The following is a 12837-nucleotide window of genomic DNA, read 5'->3' on the forward strand; positions in this document are numbered from 1 at the left end:
GGATGTATTGGTTCCCTTGCAAAAGAGTACAGCCAGTCCTCCACTTACGAACAAGTTACTAGATTGTAACTCGATCAGTTTGTAAGTCAGATTACATTCACTTACCTACGGCTGCACAGTTCATAAGTGCGGATTTCGTTCGTAACTCGGGGACCGGCTGTATAGGAGGTTGGTCGTAAATACGAACGGTCGTAAGTCGATGCGTTTGTAACTCAGGGACTGGCTGTATATAACTGATCTCTTTATGGTTATACGACATAAAGCTCTTTTATGTAGGATTATATGGAACTATTTGGAATGGTCATTCGAGTACTCATTTTGAACACCTGTATTAGACTCTCAGAGAAGGTTAAATTATAAACAAGGAATATGTTTTGTCTCTAAAAATTTGCTTTGTGCTTTTGGACGTATATATCATGAAGAATATTGTAAAAATAGAAGTGAGAAACAACTCTTTATGCCTAGAAGCTCTTGGAATGTCATGGATCTGTTTTCCTCATCCCTATAATATAGTCAGCAGAAATTCAGACACGTCCCACTTAACGAGTTTTTAGCCAGCTTTCTCAGGGCCAGGCATAGGGGTGGCAACTTCATTATTGCAATTTTTTTTACTCTTCTCCTCTTGCTTCTGGTAATGAAATGATATCCTGTTACATTATAGCAGTAAGCAAATTCCATTTCTGTTGATTGCCACATTTTTATATTGTTGATTAGTTTAGCTGAATTCTGATGTAAAGTGTAGTGGAAGAATTCCTGATCCATGGATACAGAAACGGAGTTAGGATGGATACGTTTGATTTGTTTTTGGATTCCATCTCCTTGATTCATATTTAGGGCTCAAGTGCTTTGCTACTTACACTCATTTCATACATTTTGATGGTTTTTTCCAGGAAGTACATTCTTGTTTTATGACAAAAGATGAATGTCAGGGGCAGCCTGGAGAACAGGGTAAGTAACTTCATTTGTAAGGAGTTTGGCCTCTGGCACAGGTGCCTCATTAATGTCACATGCCTCTTGAGCCTTATTTATTGGTGTAGAGTAATAGAACAGGAAGAAAAGAAATATACAGTGTTCATGGATGCTTGAAGGCATTAAATGGATTTCCTGTTAGAGACTATCCAGGAAATCAAATAATGTGAGGTGTTTAAAGAGATACAAGCAAAGAAACTACTTTTAGTATTTCTAGTTTAGAGCACACATATACATACCTGGTCAAATGAAAACAGCAAAGATGACATGCCCAAAATGTGGAGGTTCTGGATTCTAGACACGTGTGCATAAAGTTAGATGCTCAAATACCTGTCTTAGGTAGGTATCTACCATTGTAAGTAGTAAGCCTGAAAATCAAGCACAAATTGTGCATTTGCACTCAGAAGTGAACATTTTGTCTGTTTTTTTCTTAAAGCCTTAATTCCTTGAATCACATGAGAATCTTAGCTTTTATTTTAATGAAAAAAATGGAGAAAAGTTTGAAAATGTGAACCTCAAAGACTCCCAAATCAGAAGAAAAAAGAAGAAATAAAAAGGCACATTAAAAAAACCCAGTGTATATATATTTTTATTTCGTTATTAATTAAAGCCAAACTCATGATTTTGTTTGGGGTGACTTTTGAATGCTTGGACTTGGCAATACTCAAGTGAAAAACCAGCAGTGGGGAATGATTCTTGATTAGATCCATTGTTCTCTGCTTCGTATCAGTTTATATAGTGAAAAAAATAGAAAGCACATTGTGGTTTTCTGTGAACTTACTGGGTTAAATTCAGAGGTGCTGTGTAAGTTACATGGTGATAAATAGGTCTAAGGGGGTCCAGGCTGGTATAATTTATATGCCGGGGGCTGGGAGAATTTTGTGAACTGCACCAACTTAGAGTAACTCACTTCTTCTTGTATACTGCCTTTGAATTGGCTCTTTATGTCCAAAGAGGAGGAACACATGGACTAAGATAAGAGCATGCCATAGAATGATGTGTTCTTTTCTAAACCATATAGCCAGGCAATGTACAGAAATAAACTGGGAACGTGAGTTTTATGCTTGGGTCTGTTAGCTGTTTGTCATTGAAGCCTTGACGTGTGTTCACAAAAACCCTGCGCAATTTCCTGCGTGGGAAGTCAGCTACAGTCATGTTGTGTGTCAGTCACTGAGCCTTTCCTGGGGGTTCTCACATTGTCAGCTGCTTGTGCCGCCACTTATTTGGGGGTGAGGGTAGAACAGCTTCCTGTTTGATAATGTGGTTGGGTCATTAAAACACCTATGGTTGATTCTGTTCTGTACACACCATATAATGAATGTCTGGATGCACAATTAATAGTTTACCTCTAGCTAACTAAGTTTGGGTTCTAACTTCCCTTCCATGAATGGAGATCCTGTGGGGATAGGTGCCATAGAGAAACTTTAGTAAGTAGATAGAGGACAGCTTTCAGGAAAACAATTACAGTCGATCTGTGTTACTGTTTGTATGGTATGTCTGCTCACTGAACTGGTTGATGTTTTTTATATATTTCCCCTTCGTCCACCAGAAACCCTTTTGGTGTGTGGAAGGGATGAGGAAGTTTTGACAAGTCTTTGTTGGCAGCCAGAAAATCTTTCCTCCATCTGCTTCTCCCAGTTACTTCTCCCGCATTTCATCTATTACCCAGTTGAGGTAGAAACTGTGTCTTCTCTTTGTTTGGACACTAACGTATGCAACAGAACTCGGAGCTAGGAGTGCCAGACTAATAATAACACCACCACCATTCTGTGTTATGTCCAAATTGTTGTTTTTTTTAAGCATAGATGTGCCACGCATACTTCCTTCGGTAGCTTGTGAAATTCAGAGATGTCTTCACTGGCTGACCTAAAGCTTTTGCTGCCCCCTCCCATGTGCGTGGGAATGAATGAGCTTCCTGTATAGTAGTAATGGAGCTATATACCAACTGCCTGCAATGTTAGTAGTGGCTTTTAAGGTGGCATGTCTGGCAGGACTATGGTCTGCATAACAACATTCATGGCCTCTGGTCGCCAGTGGAGCTATGTTGGGGTAGGGAAGGCTGGGGGAGGGGTACTTCCCTAACAGATATAGGAGGTCAAGTATCAGAGGGGTAGCTGTGTTAGTCTATAAGGTGCCATCGGACTCCACGCCGCTTTTGCAGATTCAGATTAACAGAAGTGTTGGAGCATAAACTTTCGTGGGCAAAGACGAAGTGGGTCTTTGCCCACGGAAGCTTATGCGCCAACACTTCTGTTAGTCTATAAGGTGCCACAGGACTCCGCGCCGCTTTTGAAGATTTAGGAGGAACAACTTTCCAGTGTGGGCCCACCAAGCCAGTGGAAGAATTGTACCTTTCATAGACATTGCCTCTTTCTGTCCCCACTTGTCCACCATAGAATTTTTGTTTTTTAGAGTGGGCAGCACTACCTAATATTGGTCTCTGACCTCTAATTATTTTTTTATAATTTGGGTAGAAATACTGGCACATTTACAAGTGAATACATTTCAAAGAGTAGAGTGACTGTAACGTGAAGAGTAGGGTAACTAATGTGACATCTTACTTCAAAATAAATTGGATCTTTCTGACACTGCGTGAGAGTAAAGTTAATAGCAAGGGCTGAATTTATTGACTAGTGTTATCTTGGATCACAAAAACAGAAGCTTGGAATGCACTTTGAACCAAGTTTGTTGTTTCAGCTAAAAATAAATTTGTACGACAATATAAGATAGTGTAACGTGATTTTTCTTTTGTAGCAATACTATAGGAACAGTTGCATTGCCAGATGGAACCTGATTGAGATTTTACTATGTTTGCTTACTGAACGTGCCTCGGCTTGGATAGCGAAACTATGTTGGTCCATTTCAGTCTTTCCATATAATTCAACAAGTGCAGTTTATACCAGGTTGTTGTGTCCGGGGTTTTGTTTACACTTAGAAGTTTAAAGCGCAGCTGCAGGAGCACTTTAAACGGAAAGTGTGCCCATGGCACGAATGCTGAGAGAAAGCTCTCCCAGTGCTGTATGTAAATCCCCTCCATGAGGGGAGTAGCTGCCTGGTGCTTTACAGGGTTGTAACTTGCTCTGTGTGTGGTGTGTGTGTGTGTTTTCACACCCCCGAGCCAGAAAGTTACAGTGCTGTGAAGTGCCAGTGTAGACATAGCCTAGGTTTCGAATACTATTTAAGGGAATACTTAGTTTATTTAAAACCCTGCCCCCCTTTTCAGTCACATACAACTATTGAAAGTATTTCTAGTCAAAATATGTATGGTTGGGATGGTAGGGAGGTAGGGATGTAAAGTCTCGTTTAATCAATTAACTGGTTATATCTTAGGTTTCACCAATGAAGCAGGATGGGGAGAGGACCACTCCAGCTTGGTTGGAGCATCTCCCAGTCCATGGGGCTGCCACGGCATGGAGCCACTGCTGGCTCCTCAGCTCCAGATGCTGCCTCCATGCGGGGCTCCTGGCTCCCACCCTGCACTGCATTGCAGTGGGCCAGGTGGGGCTGCCCCCGAGCAACAGTTAACTGTTACCCGGTAAGAGTGATGCTTATCAGGTAACTGGTTAATTGGTTCACATCCCTACTGGAAGGCTATGGCAATGGTCCCCAACCTTTCGGGGCTGCCACGTGCCCAGGAGCGGGGCCGCGCATCCGGGAGCGGGGGCCGCGCATGAGCCAGGGGCAGGGGCTGTGCATGTGCTGTGCACCTGGGGGCTGCGCATGTGCTGTGCGCCCGGGGGCAGAGGCCGCACATGCGCTGGCTGTCCGGGGCCTGGGGAGCAAGAATGGCTTGGGTCAGCCAAGGTCAGTAGGCGGGCGGACATAAATGCCCCGGCAGGCAGCATGGCACCCGCGGGCACCGCGTTGGGGGCCCCCTAGGCTATGGTATTAGCAAAGGTGAGAAATTTGTTCCTGTTCAATTGTCGTGTTTTTCAAATGCCAGTTTCCACTGAGTCATCTCTTGAGTTCAGTATGAGGGCACTGCCAGTTGTCAAGTATTCTACATTGGCCAATTGGCTAGGGAACTTGTTTTGCAGGTCTTGACGAGAGGGCTGTTGCAAGCCGTATTTTGTAATGGTGGAAAGTGTTTCTCTGAAAAGACTGTATCTCAAAGCAAAATGCATTAAGGGAAGTGACTGTTTATCTTATTCTATATTGAAAAACAAAACCATATTCCTTCTGCTAATGAGATGTTTCCATCTGCGGGACCAGCATGTGTTTCAAGGGACTTTACCATCTAGCTTTTTCATTAGTCAAGCACACATCTGATAGATTTGTCATTTCTCCATGTATAGCCAACCAAAAGAGCAGCTGTTCTGTCATCTTTACTATGCAGTGATTATTATTTGTATTATGACAGTGCCTGGAGACCCTGGATAGCCTCAGAATTCCAGTCTTCTAAGGATTAAAGAGAAAAGGGTCCCTCTTCTGAAGACCAAACAATCTGATCACTCTACTGAAGGGTTTTCTTAAAAAAAAAAAAAAAAGGGCATTTAAATAGGCTAGCTCTATGCAGATCTCTAGGTCTTAGATTTATATCTTATTTATAAAAAGAAAAAAGTTACAAATGTCAAAGGTGCCTGCTTGCCATTTACCTAGCTGTAATCAATTGGAAAGTTTCTCATAGGCATCAGTTAGAAGTAGGGCTTGAAGAGAGATTTGAACATGGGGCAGTGACTTTTCAGAATAATTTTCTGAGGCTATTTCTTGCATGAGGGGCAGCATAGAAAAAAGTGAAATTGTGTGTGGGACAAGTGAACAAATTGAAACTGAAGCTGCTTTCATTGTGCTGCTTCACAAGTGGATACATAGGAAGAAAGAAGTTAAGTTGTAAAGACTTGCCTACGATCTGATGAGGATGTGGGGGTGGGGGAAAACAATGTGGTCAGAATGATTATCTTAGCAGTGTTTTGAATGGAACTGAAGGGAGTGAGTTGGGTGTTAGGGAGGGTTAAATGGAGATTTCGGTAGACAGATTTTAGTAGTGGAAGATAGCAGATGATGGGTTTCTGAATAGTGGTTGTTTGGACAGGTGGAAAATGATGTAGTTTGGAGACCTTTCGGGGAGGTGGGTGGGGACACAGCAAAATTTGGATATGGCCTAGATGTGTGGGTCAAGAGGAAGGTTGGAGTCAGAACATCCAGATTGTGTTCTGTGTGGCAGGGAGGATGCATAATGTTGCCAACAACAATGGAGCGTGGGCAAATGAGGAATTAAACTTATGTCTGAAATGAAACTTGAAACCACACATTTCAGGAGGTGTCGTCACAAAGGGAATCCCAAGATGCTTTATGCTGTGATTGTAGAGCTGAATATCTTTTTGTTTTTGTTTTGTTTTTCTTTAAATAAGTGACATTATTAGGTGCTGGAGAAAAAAGAAGCAGCACCAGAACCATGCACAAAAAGGATACTGTTACAAGAATAGTTTCAATTGAGAACGGGATCTTAGATCTTGTGCAGCATGAAATGATTTGCTAATGTGAGTGCTCCACTAAGCAGAATTAACTTTTTATACGTTACTTCTGAATGTTTTCAGCTCTACTTGGGGAAAAAATACAGGCTTGTTTTCAGTTGGAAGACAAGAAATATGGTAGGTACCCTTATATTCAAGATAAGGATTACTTTTGTAGGTTTACAAACTGAACGTATTGCTCTTTGGGTTGTTAGACATAACCTTTTGGCTAAGATCAAGTATATCTCATTGTGCCAACAGAGTGAACATTCTTGATCTAGGTCAGTGCTACTGAACTTCGGAAGCCCTGGGGGCCACAATGATACTCACAGCCGAGGGCCGCAACTTAAGCATGGTAGCATATACATGCAAATAGCTTCTTTCACACTGGCGGGCATGAATATAAAGATTAAGACAAGACTACATAATACACAGGCCCTATTTGTCAGTTCTGCTGATATTAATAAAATGCAATATTTACCTGATTTCTACGCATATTACAGCACTTTTAATGAACAATGACAGTCCAGGAATTTAACTACTAAAATGCATATCAACAGAAGATCATTATATTGACTAGTTTTTTGTTTTGGCTCCCACCCGCTGGCTGTGTGTTGAGCCCCGTATAAACCCAAACCGCACCACAGGCCGCAAACAAATGGTCTGCGGGCTGCATGTTGAATAACCCTGATCTAGGTCGTCATAGGTATGTTGGTAGTCCTGGTAACTCATCTTTATATACTCTGAGCACAGAATTTTCTGAGACTTGGTCAATCTGCATATGAGTCTTCCTGCACTAATGCTGATATGTGACTTATGGTAGCACTTGGGAGGTGCACTACTATCCTGTGCCCCCCCATCACCAGCTCTTCCCTGCCCTTCTGGATGGCCATTATTGCACCCCTCTTCCTACTGCAGGCACCAGCCACCTCTTCTAATGTTGGAACAGCTGTTACCTGTTGCACAATGCTTGATTTAACAGCCTTAGGCTGTAGTTGGTCAATAAAATAAGAGCAAATAAAAAAAGTGCTTCCTATCAGCCATATCTCAATGAGCAACTTGTATGTCAACAGTAAAGTCACTGCTGTTTTCATATTTATGAGGACTCTACATGTGGTGTGTTAAAATTCAGGAAATGTCACAGTGGATCTTAATGGAATCTTCAGCCATAAAAGTCATCCAGACTGTTCTCTAGTCCTCCACCGTTGCATCCTCATGCTGGCCCCAAATTCTGGATTCTTTCAGCACAAAAATAGGGACTGTCCCTCCCGTGAGTGTCAGAGGTAGTAGCTGACTTAAGTTGACTTTTTACTAACCACTCTTGTGCTGTATCTGGCATAATTTAATACTGCCTTTGTTTAGAGTTTGATTCTGATCCTAGAGACTCCAATAGAAGGGGGTATTTTTGCTTTGTTTTGTAACTCAAAGGAAATAGGTTGTGTCCTTCATGTTTGTGGACCTTCAGTTCATTGTATCCACTGGCCTGGTGATGTATGTCCCCCACCATCATGTTCGCTGATCTCTATCAGCTTTTTTGTGCAAACGCTCCATAAATGTTGTTCAGCTATTTACCTGTTCATTCACCTTCCTATCCACCCACTCACTGGCACGCACAAATCCACAAAATGTCAAAAGTCATGGACATTAAAGAAAGCTCATGGGGAAATAGTGGTCTCTGACTCCTAAGAGCTGTATGCAGAGTTGTAGCTGTGTTGGTATGAGGATATTAGAGAGCAAGGTGGGTGTGAGCTGTAAACTTGAAAGCTTGTCTGTCTTACCAACAGAAGTTGGTCCAATAACAGATATTACCTCACTCGTTGTGCAGAGCTGACGGATACAAAGATTTAGTATAGTTAGGTTAAAATCAACGCCCTGTCAAAGTCCAGTAAGATCGTAATTTGGAGTTAATACCAACCCATAACTCACCTTGCTGTATGCAGGTACTTGGGCTAGAGCAGTTTAAACAGACTATCAAATCAATCTCTGTGAGGACTTCCCTGATGTCTGCTTGTTGTGTGCAGGGTCCTTGAGGTGCAAAAGGTGAGCTAAAGGAAGAGTGTCAGCTATAAATTCCCATTTTTAATGTCCAGTTTAAGGTTATTCCTAAACTATTTTAACTATGATTTCCATGTTTACATGTATTTGCTTTTTCACTGCTGGAAGTTAGAGAGTTGAATGTTTGAAGTGCATATTATTTACTTCATATTTTGAATGCTGATAATGCAGATATGTTTTCAAAGGAAAGGAATATGCTTTTATTTTTTTTAAAGTATTATCTGACTGCATTTGCAACTTAGAGCCAGTATGGGTGCCTGATACAGTCCAGTATAGTAAAAATGGTTTGAATATTGTGTGCATAAGGTACTGTTTGAAAGATATTTTTCCTACATCAAATAATTTGACTGGTATGGGTGAGATTTCCTTCTGGAGTAAGTGGGCACAATTTCATTTGCTTCTGATTATGACAGTAGAGAATTTGGCTCTATAGCTGCATCTAGGGTTGCCAAGTGACTGGTTTTGAACTGGACAGTCCAGTATTTGAGCGCTCTGTTCAGGAAACAAATTGAGAAAATATAAATGTCCAGTATTTTATAAATAAGATGTAATGTAGATTGTGATGTAATGTCAAGTGTGTTGGGTATTTTTGTTGAAACCATTTGGCAACCCTATCTGCATCCGAAGCCTCCAAAGGGTGAAAAGAAAGTGAGCCTTTAAACTTTTAAAATTGTTAAATTTATAAATCACACTGTGGTTGTAGTGTAAAACCATTCTCTCCCAAATTGACAGTGTTAATGCCATCTCTCAGTCTGATGAAAACTTTTATGGTTGGCTGCCCAATCAGTGCCATTATAATGAGAATTCAGTAAGATGCTATCAGTGCTCCACCCTGTCATCGTTATTACATTAGGATGGTAAATCATGTTAACAGGCAAAGCGGTCATGGTTGATTCAGAATTTGTCACTGTACAGTCTGTTCCAGCTTTGATTCATGAAAGTCTAAGAATTTGATTCTTCTCATGTGATTTCACACAGAACACCTGGAATTGCTGCTTGTGTACCTGAAGCTCCATGATGTTTGAAGTGTTAGGTAAAAAGAAACACATTCTGCAATCCTTAATGGAGCAAAACTCAGCCCAAAATAAGGGGCAGGGGGACATGACCAAAACGGTTAAATAAATACTCTGGCCTGCGCTTAAACAAAACATATTTGATGTTAGTTTCTGGTGCCTGTGGCATAATTTATTTGTTTGATTAGGCTCTATTGAGCATATGGCTGCGGATTTTTTTTGCTATTCCATGAAGTGTTCTAACAGGTTTATATTTTTGCTGACTTGGCCAGTTCATTTGTGCTTATCATAATAACTAAACAGAAGATACATGCCTTGGTGCTGGCTGGCTCAGATTTAGTTAGACATAGAACATGCATTGTAACTCATTTAAAATCCATTAATCAAATGGAGATACATTACAGGTGGCAGCGGTTGCTATGCAGAGCAGTGATAATGGTTGTATTTGCTGGCAGTGTTGAAATAGAAAGAAATGGTGTAGATACATGATTGTGTTAGTATTTGTATAATCCTATATGTGGACAACATTTTATCAGTTATATTTCCTTTCCCCATAAATGATCTTAGCAGGAACATTCAGATCTGTTAAACTGCTCTGCACAATGGATAGGAAATGGTTATGTTTGTGCAAGTTATGCAGCTCTACTTAAAAGGGTAAGGAACTGTGTGGGTAATATAACCAAAGGGATCTCTGATCTTTTTCACAGCAGTGATCTAGTTGTGGATAACACCACAAGATGTAAGAGTTAGCCAGGTCATTCAGAAACATCTGTAGCCACAATCTGTTTACCTTTTTGAGATGACTACATTTTGATATTCAGTGCTGTCTGAATAGCCTGCATCAAGATGTCACTGGGAGTTGTTGGATTGGACAGTGTTTATATATAAACACATAAATGTTGAAGTTACACATCAACAGTTTTATTTCCTCCTTATATTTCTTGCACTCTCAGTAAAAGGAATACCCTAGGCCTCTAGAAAGCTGCTGTATGACAGTTTCAGTTTCTCCAATTTGCCAACTGTTGCAGTCTTTCTCTTGGCAGTGTTATTGTTGTTTTAAATAATCTGTCTGAGGCAACTTCAAGTCCTTATCCAGCCAGCCAGCAAGTTGTTTTCAACACAGCTTATTAAATGTGACTTACCTTAAAGTATCATAATAGCTATAAGGAGTAAACTGGGCTATTGGTATTAATCTGCTCTGCAAATGGAAATAAGAGATGGGAGAGGTAGACCATGGAGTGAGTGGTAAGAGGGAGAGCGACAGAAGAAGCAAGATAAAGGGAGAAAGCAGTGTGAGAATAGAGAGCATAGCACCATTTGTGATAAATGTAGGGGCTGGCATTTTTGGAGCACTTTTGATCTGTTGTGTTAAGGATTGATAATGACAATAGTCTGAGATCCAAAACAAGCTGCAGATGGTAGGATAAATGCCACCTTCTTAAACTGATAGACCAGTGATAATTTTAATATTTCATATCTTCTTCCTTGTCAGGCGTTATGTCAGATATTATGTACCATAAGAGAGTTAAGACATGCTTTTCCCATTCTGTGTGTGTGTGTGTGTGTGTGTGTGTCCGTCCGTCCGTCCGTCCGTCCGTCCGTCCGTCCGTCCTTGCAAAGTCTTCCTTCAAGGCACCAGACAAGTATTACTCAAATTTTGAGACATTTGGCTTTGTGAAACTGTCATCATTCAAGAACCAACCGTGTCCTGTAAATGAAATATGAACAAACCTATTAACATCCTGTTTTATATATGACTACAATTGGCTTTGCTCAAAAGTGACATTATCGCTGTCTAGTTTTTAGCACTGAGGATGTGGCAGATTTATTTGGAAGCACTTTATTTTACTGCATCTGTAAAACTCCAGGGAATGCTGGATAGGATATGAGGTGTTCTTTTCTGGTTATGCATTAGCAATGTGGCACTTGCTGATGTGTCGTTTTACTTTGAGAAGGAATTGCAAAATTTTGGCCCAATGCCCGGTCTAGCTCCAGATGGTCAGAAAAGATTTTGTACTAAAATCAGAAAGTATATTGGACTTTCAGACTGTATCTGTCCACTTTTCTCCTCTTCTGTCCGGTGCGGAGTTATTTTTCTGTTAATTATGTGAAAAATATTTGCCTCAATTCTTTGCCTTGACTGCTTAGAAGTGCACTGGCTCAAAACCGTAGCAGGATTAGTGTGTAAGGCCTACTTCTTTTCAATTTTTTTTTTGTTAGGATATGGTCTCTGTTAACAGGGCCATCTTGGATGGAATATTTCTGTGTCTTCAGCTAAGTGGATGATACCCAGGTACTCAAAAGTATTTAGGCACTTACCTCCCACGAGGATGTGAGATTTAGGCTTTGTCTACACGAAGGATGTAAAATCCTGTTTAATTGGTTAATCGGTTAAATGTGATGTTTAACTGGTAAACTGATTTAAGGGGGCATGGGCAGAGGGGCTGCTTCAGCTCTGCTGGGCTGGAGTGGCTTGCGGAGGTGGGGCTGGAGCAGCCTCCCTCATGGCAGGCAGGGGTTGCTTCAGCTGGGCTCATCTGCAGTGGATCTGGGTGTGTCACAGGCCGGGGGTGCTCCAGTCATGTGGAGCAGTCCTTGCATGTGGTATGTCCGGGCCCGCTTTGGGGCTGCAGCAGCCCCTTGCCCGTGAAAGGAGGTGTTCCTCCTCTCACTGGTTAACAGTTAACTGGAACTGGTAAGCATCACCTAGTTTACCTTTCACATCCCCACTCTACAGCAGCGTGTTCATGACCTGAGCCCTGGGAGAGGGGAGCGCTGTAGCCTGGTTCACACTGGCTCTTGACAGCGCTGTAATTTGCTGCACCTGGGGCGTGTGTGTGTGTGTGTGTGTGTGTGCATGCGCGAGGGAGTGTTTTTTCCCACCCCTAAGCCAGAAAGTTTTAGCACTGTGAAGTGCCAGTGTAGACTTGTCTTTAGTTGCATGGTGTGAGGTAAAATTGCATGATGTGAGGTAAAGGTGTTTCTCTCAACATTGTATTAGAGAGAGGTGAAAGTGCATATAAGATATTGAGAATAATTATGTTTAAAGATTTCAGGATGTATGTGTTGAGAAATAATGTTTTTCCACCCACAATCAAACATTTTTTTTTCCTTAAGTAGGGTGGGGCAGAAAGAGATTTTTTTTCACCAGGAAATTTGAGATTATGTTTAGAATGTATGCAGAGATTTATTTTTTAATTTGGTCTGAATATTGAAATTAAACTCTGTATTTAAATATTGGGTTCTCATACACTGTGTTCCATAGCAAGGCTATTCTGACCATTTACTAATGTAGGAAATTTGAAGATAATTAACCAGTTGTTCTATTTGCCTTACACTTCTGTACC

General features: G+C 41.2%; 1 protein-coding gene across 4 annotated transcripts in view; it reads left to right on the plus strand.

Annotated features, from left to right (window-relative positions):
• The window catches only part of FNDC3B (fibronectin type III domain containing 3B), a 392297-nt gene that overhangs the window by 6162 nt on the left and 373298 nt on the right, over positions 1 to 12837 (plus strand). Inside the window, exon 1 of one of the 4 annotated variants that reach the window (XM_075937959.1) lies at positions 891 to 948. The exons of 2 other annotated variants lie outside the window; for them this stretch is intronic. The gene's annotated coding sequence lies outside the window, so the exon portion shown is untranslated. Of the gene's footprint in view, positions 1 to 890; positions 949 to 6617; positions 8463 to 12837 lie in introns of those variants that run through there. One more of the 4 variants, XM_075937957.1, reaches the window with a different exon arrangement.

Source organism: Pelodiscus sinensis, chromosome 10 (genome assembly GCF_049634645.1).
Source record: "Pelodiscus sinensis isolate JC-2024 chromosome 10, ASM4963464v1, whole genome shotgun sequence".
NCBI lineage: Eukaryota > Metazoa > Chordata > Testudines > Trionychidae > Pelodiscus > Pelodiscus sinensis.